Source organism: Triturus cristatus, chromosome 3_2 (assembly GCF_964204655.1).
Source record: "Triturus cristatus chromosome 3_2, aTriCri1.1, whole genome shotgun sequence".
In the NCBI taxonomy this organism is placed as follows: domain Eukaryota; kingdom Metazoa; phylum Chordata; class Amphibia; order Caudata; family Salamandridae; genus Triturus; species Triturus cristatus.
In genome coordinates, this window is record NC_140584.1 from 1,067,587,651 (window position 1) to 1,067,600,410 (window position 12,760).

The following is a 12,760-nucleotide window of genomic DNA, read 5'->3' on the forward strand; positions in this document are numbered from 1 at the left end:
TTGTCTATTTTATTAAGAGTGAATGATTCCATTTATTATGAATGATTTAATCCCACAAACCCTATATGTATGCGTACATATACAAATACTTTAAATACCCAATTGCTAGCACTAAGTAAGTGAAGTAGACAAATCGATCACGAACGAACAAGGGTTTCCAGTGTGAATAATTTGCAAGTGTAAACGGAGTGAGGGCACAGACGTTGTTTCTTTCATTAAAATGTTAATCAAGCTAATTGTGTGATTCTGCTGTTCAGGTCACAGGAGTAAACATTTAGGGCCCGATTCACAGAACTAACTTAAGACAAAATCCTAAACTTACTACTTTTGGTATTCACAGAAGTTAGGATTTTGTCTTAAGTTTGACTTAAGACAAACTTAAGACAGACTTAGGACAGACTTAGGACAGACTTAAGACAGACTTAAGAAAAACTTAAGACAGACTTAAGACAGACTTAAGTTAGGATTTTGTCTTAAGTTTGTCTTAACTCTGTCTTAAGTCTGTCTTAAGTTTGTCTTAAGTTTGTCTTAAGTCTGTCTTAAGTCAAACTTAAGTCAAACTTAAGACAAAATCCTAACTTCTGTGAATACCAAAAGTAGTAAGTTTAGGATTTTGTCTTAAGTTAGTTCTGTGAATCGGCCCCTTAGTCTTTCTACTAAGTAGACTTTCGTGCTGTCTTAACTTGCCTTCCGAAGGAGGGGGATATCCCACAGCACAATTAACACTTTTTGTAAGGTACAACTACTCCAACCCGGCTGAAGTAGTCTGGAGTTACTTGTGCTGTCAGTGAAAGAGGACAAGACATGAGTTTGGGCTGGATCATGCCTTGTGGATGGGGGGGTAAGAGTCACTTACCGATAGTTGGCTGCTGTTGGCTGTGGCTTAGAGGAGCACCGAACGATGGAGTGAAATTCAGTTCTAGAGCAGTTACCATCCATCACTTTCAGTGTTGTGTGTTAGAGGTGATCCAATTGTATGAATATATTTTTCCAATGTGTTAGTGTGGTTTCATTCAAATACGATCAGATTATATGTTTGATCTGCACGATAATTCAAACTTTCTCAACTTTGTCCCCTTTTAAACGTACACTATGCATTCTACCAACTCACACAAAAGGCTCCATGCTGGAATGATCATATATAAGGCAACAGCGGTCAGGCTAAACTCAATATCTTCCTGCGACTGGTCAGACCACCACGCTTTTACCTTCCTAATGCCTAGCGCCCTCAAGAAAAGACCAGTGCAACCAGTGAAACCAAAACTCTGGCTTAGGGACACAAAGAGCCTAGACCTTGAGAAGCTGGCTGCGCGCTGCGAGAATGATCTCCCCCCACCCCAAAGTTATCAAAGGTCAACGATCTTACAGAGCACTACAACTCAACTATGTCTGACATAATTGACTCTCTGGCCCCGTTGAAGCTAAAAAGACCTCAAATCAAAGACAAAAATCCCTTGTTCAATGGGTCCCTCAACAATGAAAGGAGAATTGTTCGGCTAAAAGAAAGAAATTGAAGACAGCACCCCTCTGCCTCCCAACTAAAACTTCTCCAAAAGACCAGAAATGCATACAACAAGAACATGCTCAAATCAAAAAAAGAGTTCTTTAGATCTGAACTGGAAAACGCTAAGAACAGACCTTGTAAGCTCTTTGAAATGGTTAAACATCAATCAAAAAAAATGGCTAAAACCTCTAAAGAAGCCACAAAATCCCTAATAACCTGTGAGGAGTTCTCCTCCTTTACAGCCAAAATTAACTCCTTGGGAAACAAGCTTAATTCCGTCACCAACATCCGACCTCCTCTTTCCGGGACTCATTTCTCTAGGCATCCCCCCCAGGCAACACTAAAAAAAAACAAGCGTACTGGTCCACTTTCAAGTTACTTGACGACCATTCCATCTCAAATTCTATCCTCCATAAAACCGAACTACCATTTTAATGACCCGCTCCCTTCAACTGCTTGACCGCTACCTACCAATTTATCATTCCTATTTGAACTACAATAATCAACGCTTCCCTAATGCAAGGTTCCATACCTGACTCTCTAAAAGTTGGTCAAGTCATCCCCTTCTTAAAAAAACCCACGTTGAATCCAGCCAGTTTCAGACCAATATCCAATATTCCAATTCTAGCGAAAGTACTTGAGAAATACGTGCAACATCAACTGAGCCAACACGTTGCTAACTTCAACCTGCTAGGCGAATGGCAATCTTATTTAATGCCTGGTCACAGCACAGAAACTACTATTCTCCATATTGTAGATGACGCTTTTCAAGCCTTTGACCAAGGCAAAACGTGGCTCTTCATTCTATTGGACCTATTATCGGCATTCGACACAGTCAACCACAAGAAACTATTTGAACGCTTCGAAGACAGGGGGAACCGTTCTTGAATGGTTTAGATCCTTCCTCCGGTACCAATCCCAGTGATTCTTGGTCAACCGTAATCTATCTTCTCCTTCCCCGAAAACGATTGGAGTCCCCCAATGCTCAACTCTCACCCCAACCCTCTACCTTGAACCGTTAGCTGAAATACTGCGTATTGCCAACATCTTTCTCCAGATGTATGCCGATGATACTCCGATCTACATCAAAATCTCATCCCTAGAGAAGATCAACTCTATGAATGAGGCCTCTGTACAATGAGTCGCCAGCAACCAGCTCAAACTAAATGTGCAAAAAACTGAGTTCCTTTTAATCTCCCCTCCTAAAAGTACCACTGACATACTGAAATGGACCAAGACGATCCCAGCACTGAACTGCACACCGACCATAGTGGACTCAGCCAAATCTCTTGGAATCACACTGGACAGCAACCTGAATATGCTAGACCACATCAACTTTATGGCCAAAAATACCAGGTTTCACCTGAGCTACTTAAGAAAACTAAAACCATTCCTGGATTAATCGGACCTAAAATTGACAGTTCAGACATTGAATACGGATGCTTAACCCTCTCTGGCCTACCCAGGATCTCTACGCCCCCCCCTAAAAGCTTATCTCAATGCTGCTGCTAAACTCTTAACAGGCTCAAAACGATTCAACCACATCTCACCGCACCATTTTAGTCCTTTGGACCGTCAATCTCTCCCTCAAGAAGGAAAAGTTTAAGATGCTTACCTTAGCTCAGGTCGTGTCTGCCCTACACCAAGAAGACTGGATGGTAGTGTTGGACCTGCAGGATGCGTATTTTCCCATCCCCATTCTGCCGGGTCATAGGCGTTACCTGCGGTTCAAGGTAGGCCACAAGTACTTTCAGTTTACCATGCTCCTCTTTGGTCTTACCAGTGCCCCTCTGGTGTTCACCAAGGTGATGGCGGTGGTCGCAGCTCATCTGCACAGGTTAGCAGTGCCAGTCTTCCACTACCTCGACGACTGGCTGTTGAAGGCATCCTCATCCCAGGCTTTCGTCTCCCACCTTCAGACTACGGTGAACCTCTTGCAATCGCTGGGGTTCGCTATACATGTGCCGAAGTAACACCTTACTCCTTCTCAGATGCTCCCTTTCATCTGGGCTGTTCTGGGCACAGTGCAGTTTCGGGCTTATCCTCCAGAGCAGTGAGTCTAGGATATTCAGGTTATGTTTCAGATGTTTCAGCCACTATACTGGATTTCAGTGAGACTGACTCTGAGGCTGTTGGGCTTCATGGCTTCCTGCAGCCTGTTGGTAAAGCATGCCAGGTGGCGTATGCGGGCTCTGCAGTGGGACCTAAAGTAACAGTGGGAGCAGCATCAGGAACATCTCACTGATGTGATCCAGATGTCGGATGGAACTGCAAGAGATCTGCAGTGGTGGTTGACGAATCGCGATTGGGTCTGCGGCAGACCCCTCTCCCTTCCCCAACCAGATCTCACAGTCGTAACAGATGCATCTGAAAGAGACACGTTAGTGATAGATTCCTTACCTTAGAATATCCCCATGTGTCATAATGGATCCGGAAAGTTTTCGTCAGCAGTACCCCTGCGCGTCGGTAGGCGTCGTCGTGCGGCTCCGCGTATTTCGGTGGCTTCATAGCCGCCGAGATGACATCGCCGGAGCTACTTAGACGCACCCACGCATGCTGTCAGTTCTTTCTTTTTCCGCGCCAGCAAGCGCTGATCCAAGAGAGATCCTAGTTAATATTTTAACTTGGCTTCAGAGAACTTGTTTCTCTTGTCTTGTCGAGTACTCGACTCCGGGTGTAGTAGGGATGCCCGGGTTTAAGTCCTGTGGGACCTGCCGTCGGAACATGTTGGTAGCGGACCCGCACGACGTGTGTCTCCTCCGCATGGGGCACGCCCATGACCCCGAGGCGTGGCCTGATTATCCGGCCATGGCGCCGAAAGCTTTGCGGGAGCGTTCCTGAAAGTTATTGGAAGTCCAGCAATCGGTTCCGCGCCGATCGAAGTCCCGCTCACGTGGGAGGTCAAGGGCCCAGTCATGGAGCCATCACCATCGCTCGTCGGACTCGGGGACAGGTAAGTCACGGCGCCATAAAAAGTCAAAGAAGCGATGTCGCTCTTCGTCTACCCCTCACCGGTCGTGGGACGCGGTGGAGGGGGCAGGCGGTCACTCCCCCACGGCTTTGATAGAGCCTCCATTATTGCCTGCGGCCTACTTACCCTTTACAGGCCCGCACGCGACTCCGGACGAAATACAGGCTTTCCTGTCGGCCATGAGCCGATTCTTTGGCCCATCAGGTCCCTCTGGAAAGCCTTTGGACCCCGTGGACCTGTTGGGTGGTTCTGCCCCCGTGCCACCATCCTTGGCCCCGGCTACGCCGGCATGATACCCTACAGCGCTGCCGGCTCCGGCCTCGGCGGCGCCGCCGGCCCCAGTGTCACCTCCGGCCTCGGCGCAGGCGTCGCCTCCGGCCTTGGAGCCAGCGCTGGGTGCGGCACCGGAAGCGGTGCCAGACGGCGCAGAACTGGGATTGGTCTATTACACCCCGGTTCCGTTTCTGGGTGGAGACTTTATCCCATTCCCCCAGGCACCTCATCCTTACCGGCCTCTTCAACAACCGGTGGACAGAGGGGAGTACTGGGAGTGGTCTAAAGACCCTCTCGCAGCTCAATGTAAAGATGAGCCGGAATGGGAAGGTGATACGGAAGGTCCAGTGGATCTGAATTTCTCTCCACTTCCTGGTACACTGTCCCCCTCTTCCATGGCTACGGAGGAGGTTGGGTATTTTCTGTGGTGTTGCGTAGGGCGCCTGAGGCTCTTAACCTCAAGCTCCCTTCTGTACCTATCAAAACCAATCTCCTGACTGAGGTACTGCAGTCAGCGTCCTCCTCTGCGAAGGCGCTGCTGCCCTTCAACGACACACTTACTGATGTCCTGTTGAGTACCTGGAACAAACCCAACACAGGGGCTCCTGTGGATAAGGGTGTGACGTGCCACTTTCGCCCGGCGCCGGGCGACCAAAGCTTTCTCACACTGGTTGTCCAGGCCTCTGCCTCGCTGAGCGCATTCACTTCTGCCCCTCTGGAACAGTTTGGGAAAAAGATTTTCATTTCTGCCAGTTCCGCGTTGTGGGCGGCGACTACTGCGTGCCTGTTGGGCCGCTATTCACATTCTGTGTGGGACACGGTGGCACAGGTGCTGCCTCAGTGCCCTGTGGAAGCTCGGGCTGTGCTCTCCCAGGCCATTACCGAGGGGAGAGATGCTGCTAAATTCACTATCCGTTGTGGCCTTGATACGGCCGATTCACTCGGCAGGGCACTTTCCTCAACGGTGGTGCTCCGCTGTTACGCTTGGCTAAGAACAACTGGCTTCTCCGTGGATTTTCAGAACACTTTGTTGGACATGCCCTTTGATGGCATATGCCTCTTTGGTGACCAGGCGGATAGCACCCTGGAACGCTTTAAGTACTCTTGGGCTACAGCCCAGTCCTTGGGTCTCGCCACCGCGCTCACTCCCTCGGGGTCAGCTTTTCGCTCCTTTCGAGGTCAGGGTCGAGGCGCCCAATCGCGTTCCTTATAGGCGCGCAGGACTGCACAGCCGCAGTCTCAGCGCAGCCGCGGATGTGGGACCGGATGTGGTGGGTCCTGAGGACAGCGGGCAGGTCAATCCACCACTGCTCCTGCCACCGCCGCCTCAAAACCTTCCTAGTCCGGTGTTTCAGGCCCACCAGACGCCAGTGGGCGGCAGGATTCGCCATCACCTCCCCCACTGGCGCACCATCACTTCGGACAGGTAAGTTCTGCAGATAGTCCGACGGGGCTACTCCCTCCCCTTCGAGTCTACCCCTCCAGCCATGCCACCTCAGTACCACCGCATGTTGGGGGATCACTTGGCACTTCTCCAGCAGGAAGTCGCGGCCCTCTTGGCCAAGGGGGCCATCGAGCATGTTCCGACGCCAGAAGAAGGTCGTGGTTGTTACTCCCATTACTTCTTGGTTCCAAAGAAGGACAAAGGCCTGTGCCCTATCTTAGACCTCCGAAACGTCAATCGCTTCCTCCGGAAGGAGAAGTTCAAGATGCTCACGCTTGCTCAGGTCTTGTCTGCCCTAGACCAGTAAGACTGGCTGGTTGCGTTGGACTTGCAGGATGCTTTTTTTCATATCCCCATCCTGCCAGCTCACCGGTGTTACCTACGGTTCACGGTGAGCCACGAGCACTTTCAGTTCACCGTGCTCCCTTTCAGCCTTACCAGCGCCCCTCAGGTGTTCACGAAAGTGATGGCGGTGGTCGCAGCTCATCTGCGCAGATCAGGGGTTTCAATCTTCCCCTATCTCGACGACTGGCTGTTGAAGGCGGACTCGCCCCAGGCAGACGTCTCCCACCTCCAGACTACAGCCGACCTCCTGCATTTGCTGGGGTTATCCATCAACGTGCCGAAGTCGCACCTGGTTCCCTCTCAGAAGCTCATCTTCATCAGAGCAGTTCTGGATACGGCGCAGTTTCGATTTTATCCTCCCGAACAGTGAGTCCGGGACATTCGGGCTATGATTCCGATCTTTCTGCCCTGGTCCTGGGTTTCGGTCAGGAAGAGCCTGAGGCTGCTGGGCCTCATGACCTCCTGCATCCTGCTGATCTATCATGCCAGATGGCATATGCGGGCTCTGCAGTGGGACCTGAAGTTCCAGTGGACGCAGCATCGGGGAACCTGTCCGACTACGTCCAGATCTCGGAAGGCATTGCACAGGACTTGCAGTGGTGACTCACGAACCAGCGTTGGGTCAGCAGCACATCCCTCTCCCTTCCCCAACCAGAGCACACAGTAGTGATGGACGCGTCCCTCCTGGGATGGGGTTGCCACATGGGAGACACGGAGATCAGAGGCCTCTGGTCTCCGACGGAGTCCAAGCTCTATATCAACCTTTCGGAGCTTAGGGTGATCCTACTTGCACTGAAAGCATTCCTTCCCTCTGTCAAGGGGAGAGTAGTGCAGGTGTTCACAGACAACAATACCGCCATGTGGTACTGCAACAAGCAGGGCGGGATGGGGCCGTGGACCCAAGTCAGGAAGCTCTACGTCTCTGGATGTGGCTGGAACGTCAAGGCATTTCCTTGGTGGTTCAACACCTGGCAGGTACCCTGAACGCCAGGGCGGACAAACTCAGCCACAGGTGCATGGTGGATACCGAATTGCATCTTCACTCAGAGGTGGTGCAAGGTCCCTTTCAGCAGTGGGGAGAACCTTGGTTAGATCTATTCGCCACTGAAGAGAACGCGCAATGTCAGCAGTTCTGCACATTGTAGTTTCCAGGGCGGCACTCGCTCGGAGACGCTTTTCGTCGCGAGTGGAGTTGCGGTCTATTGTACACCTTTCCGCCTATACCACTTCTGCCCAGAGTGCTGAAGAAGATCAGACACGACTGGGCCCAAGTCTTTCTTGTGGCACCGGACTGGGCTCGAAGAGTTTGGTATCCCAGGCATCTCAGTATGAGCGTGGATCCCCCGATCCGACTGCCTCTTCGGGAGGATCTCCTGTTACAGCAACAGGGGACGGGCCTCCACCGAAACCTGTCCAGCCTCCACCTCCTTGTGTGGAGATTGAGCGGCGACAGCTGATTCGATTTGACTTGCCTCCTGAAGTCTATAATGTGATTCTGGCAGGCAGGCGTCCCTCCACTAAAACGGTATACGCCTGTCGTTGGAAACAATTTGTGGCATGGTGCACAGCAAAAGCTGCAGATCCTCTTTCTGCCCCTCTTTCTGAGGTCCTATTGTTCCTTCTCTCTTAGGCCCAGCAGGGCTCTGCTCTGGGCACTATCAATGGCTACCTTTCTGCTCTTTCAGCCTTTCTTAGGCTGCCTGAACAGCCCTCTCTTTTCAAGTCCCCAGTTGTCAATAGATTTCTCAAAGGCATTACTCAGCTTTTCCCTCCTATTCCTTTTGTGATGCCTCAATGGGTCTTGAACCTGGTTCTCACATACTTGATGTGCGCTCCCTTTGAGCCTCTTCATAACTGTCCTTTGCGGTTATTAACTTTGAAGACTGTCTTCCTGGTGGCCATCACCTCCTCTGGGTGGGTGAGTGAGCTACAGGCTTTTTCCTGTAAACCTCCTTTCCTTGCGATTCATCCGGACAAGATTGTGCTTTGGCTGCGTCCCTCCTTTCTACCAAAAGTAGTGTCTGCCTTTCATCTTGGGCAAACTGTCACTCTGCCCACTTTCTTTCCGCCTCCGCACTCTTCAAGAGAAGAGGAGAGGCTCCACCGTCTGGACCCCAAACGTGCGCTTTTGTTCTATCTCAACCGCACACAACAGTTCCTGGTGGATGATCATCTCTTTGTTGGCTACGTGGGTACCAAGAAAGGTTGGGCTGTGCACAAGCGGACTATCTCCCGATAGGTTGTCTTGTGCATTAAAGCCTGTTACTCTCTGGTTAAAAAGGAGCCTCCGGTTGGGCTGCACGCCTATTCTACCCGGCCGACATCAGCTACTACAGCATTGGGACGCGGTGTCCTCCAGCAAGACATCTGTCAGGCGGCCACTTGGGCCTCGTTGCATACCTTCACAACGCACTATTGCCTTGACAGTCAGGTCCGGAGAGACGGCTTCTTTGGCCGTTCGGTTCTCCGTGACTTTCTGGTGTAATCTTACTTCGCAGACCCACCACCGGGGTTGGTATTGCTTGGATATGTATTCTAAGGTAAGGAATCTATCACTAACGTGTCTCTTTCAGATGCACAAGTTACTTACTTGTGTAACTATATATCTGTAAGAGACATTAGTTAGTGATAAATTCCTTACCGCCCGCCCATCCTCCCCTTTCTGCGAACTGTTCTCTAGGGTTCAGGTCATCCGTTTTAGGGCCCTAGTTCTATTGCACCAGTAGTCGGTCTCTGGCATGGCTCTGCGCTCCTGGTGCGGAAAAGTTATGTACAGAACTGATGTCAGCGCGCGTGGGTGCATCTAAGAAGCTCCGACGACGTCATCTCGGTGGCTACGACTCCACTGACGTACGCGGAGCCGCATGACGACGCCTACCGACGCGCAGGGGTACTGCTGACGAAAACTTTCCAGATCCAGTCTGATGCCTGGGGATATTCTAAGGTAAGGAATCTATCACTAACTAATGTCTCTTACAAATATATCGTTACACAAGTAAGTAACTTGTGCGTCACTTCTGGGATAAGGTGGCCATCTGGGAGAGGTGGAGATCGGGGGACACTGGTCTTCTGCGGAGTCAGGAATCCACATCAATTTGTTGGAGCGTCGAGCGATTCAATTGGCATTGAAGGTGTATCTTCCCTCTGTCAAGGTGAAGTTAGTGTAGGTTTTCACAGACAACACCACCGCCATGTGGTACTGCAACAAGCAGGGCGGAGTGGGGTCGTGGGCCCTTTGTTGAGAGGCCCTGCATCTCAGGACATGTCTGGAACAGCAGGGCATAACTCTGGTGGTTCCACACCTGGCAGGTTCTTTGAACGCCAGGGTGGAAGAACTCAGTCGTCGATGCCTAGCGGATCATGAATGGCATCTCCAGTCTGAAGCGGTTTAAGTTCTCTTTCAGCAGTGGGGAGAACCTTGGTTAGATTAGTTCGCCTCTGAAGAGAATGCACAGTGCCAGCAATACTGTACGCTGGAGTTTCTAAGGCGGCTATCACTCGGCGATGCCTTTCATCGCAAGTAGAGCTCAGGCCTGCTGTACGCCTTTCCGCCCATACCACTCCTGCCCAGGGTTCTGAAGAAGATCAGGAACGTCCGGGCCCAAGTCATTCTTGTGGCTCCAAACTGGGCGAGGAGAGTCTGGTATCCAGAGCTTCTGAAAATGAACATCGATCCTCTGCTCAGACTGCCCCTTTGGGAAGATCTTCCGTCGCAGGAGCAGAGGAGGGTCCTTCACCCGAACCTGTCAACTCTTCGCCTCCATGCGTGGAGATTGAGCAGCAACAGTTGATATCTTTTGACCTTCCTTCCGAAGTATGTAACATTATTTTTGAAGCCAGGCAGCCCTCCACTAAGATGGTAAACGGCTGTCTTTGGCAGAAATTTTTGTTATACTGTACAGAAAGGTCTATTGGCTCTCTTTCTGCTTCTCTTTCTACTGTTCTTCTTTTTAATCTTACCCTTGCCCAGCAGGGCTCTGCGTTGGGTACTCTCAAGGCTTTTCTTTCCGCTCTATCAGCTTTTTTGCGGCTGCCAGACCAACCCTCTCTCTTTAGGTCTCTAATTGTAAATAGGTTTTTGAAGGGGCTGACGCACTTGTTTCTGTTCATGCCCTTTGTTATGCCGCTGTGGGATCTTAATTTGGTCCTCACTTTTCTTATGTGTGCTCCCTTTAAGTCTTTACACAACTGTCCCCTCCAACTGCTTACCATCAAGACAGCTTTTCTGGTGGCGATAACATCTGCCCGGAGGATGAGTGAGTTGCAGGCACTATCTTGTATGCCTCCCTACATGATGTCTTTTCCAGACAAAGTGATGCTTCGCACCCGTGCTTCATCCTTGCTGAAGGTGGTGACCCCATTCCATCTGGATCAGTCTATCACGCTGCCCACCTTCTTTGCTCCCCCACATCCCTCTATGGAAGAGGAGCGTCTTCACCGACTGGACCCAAAAAGAGCATTGCCGTTGTACCCTGACCACACAAAAAAGTTCCGGTGGACGACTAACTCTTTGTGGGGTACTGAGAGCTAAGAAGGGGCGGGAAGTGCAGAAAAGGACCATTTCTTGCTGTGTCATTCTCTGCACTAGGATCTACTATGCCCTGGCTTAGAAGCTGTCCTCGGAGGGATTAAGGGCCCATTCCACCAGGGGAAAGGCTGTGACTATGGCTTTAGCTTGGGGTGTCCCAGTCCTGAACATCTATCAGGCAGCAACGTGGGCATCTTTGCACACACGTGCCAAGCACTGCTTCCTGGACAGTCAGGTCTACAGAGACGGGCATTTTGCCCATTCGGTCCTGCAGGACTTCCTAGTGCATGGATACTCAAAGTACAGGCCGGGGGCCGCATGCGGCCCCCCTGGTGAACAGCAGCACTGAGCTACTGTCCACTTGACATAGCAGAAATATTCAGAAAGCTGTGAAACAAATGGGCATACTTTATTTGCACGTTTTACACATTAGCCAAAGTAACCATAAGTAAGAAAAGAAGGTTTCGTACAGTACATATTCTCAACTCGTATATTTTAAGGGGCTCTCATATTTGTTAATAAAGAAATAGGAGGCAAAGTGAAATTAACCAATTGCCTAGGATCACACAATTTTGTCAAATGTGGAAGCCAAGACTGATACCAGGTTTTCTGGTTTCACGTTGTGCAATTCAGCCACTAGATGAGTATCTCTTTCCATCTCATGTTTTACATTAATAGTTAATGCTTTGACTTTAATTCTTTGGTGCATAAAAATAGAGCATATGTGGCAGGCAGTCCTGTGAAGGCGAAATTTGTTGTCCACACCATGTATCTGCTTCGCATCCCCTTACACTCACCTTTCTTTCATCCTCCCGACCCTGGCATTTCTGGCATTGGTGTGGCCCTTGGGTATGCTACAGACAGTACTTTGCGACCCCTCGAGAAATGTTTGTGAGTACCCATGTCCTAGTGTGAGGAGTTGGTCTGCAACCCACCGCCGTGAGAGTATGGCTTGGGTATCTAATTCAAAGGTAAGGAATCTGCAGCTAGAAGTCTCTATCAGATGAACAAGTACTTACCTTCATTAACACATTATCTGGTAGAGAGTCGATCTAGCTGCAGATTCCTTACAGGCCCACCCATTCCTCCCGACTTATCGGACTAATTTTAAAAGGGCTACGGTTACCAGGCCCCTAGTTTCGCACATGTTTTTGTCAGTTACTTCGTGGCTCTGCACTTCTGACGTGAAAAAAACTAAAAGTAATGACGTCCCCACGCCTGTGTGTCGCATATATAGGTATTCACGACGACATAACCAATGGCAACAACATCACGCTTAGCAGAATGGTGCAACCCGACGCCGAGCACAAAGGGTATTGCTCAAGCAAAGGTTTGCGGATCCAGCCTGATGCCTGGGAAATTTAAAGGTAAGGAATCTGCAGCTACATAGAGTTTCTACCAGATAATGCGTTACAGAAGGTAAGTAACTTGCTCGTCACTTCCAGTTTTATACCAAGGTAGAGCTACAAAAAGTAGACCCTCACCCATCAAATGTGCAATTTAGCAGATAGAGCTACAGGTCCCTGATCACACAGACACTGCAGCATTTGTGTGTAGGGAAGTAATGGAGTAGTGTGTCTGTGATTTTTAGTTAATATTCACAAAAATACTTATTGTTTCCTAAGAGGGTTTCTTATTTTTTTGAACTAATTGTGGTAAATAGTGCATGACTTCTCAGTTCAGCCTGAATTTGAT

At 49.9% G+C, this 12,760-nt stretch overlaps 1 protein-coding gene across 1 annotated transcript in view; it reads left to right on the plus strand.

Annotated features, from left to right (window-relative positions):
• The window catches only part of LOC146859134 (uncharacterized), a 2,052,335-nt gene that overhangs the window by 1,378,585 nt on the left and 660,990 nt on the right, over nucleotides 1-12,760 (plus strand). The window lies entirely within an intron of this gene.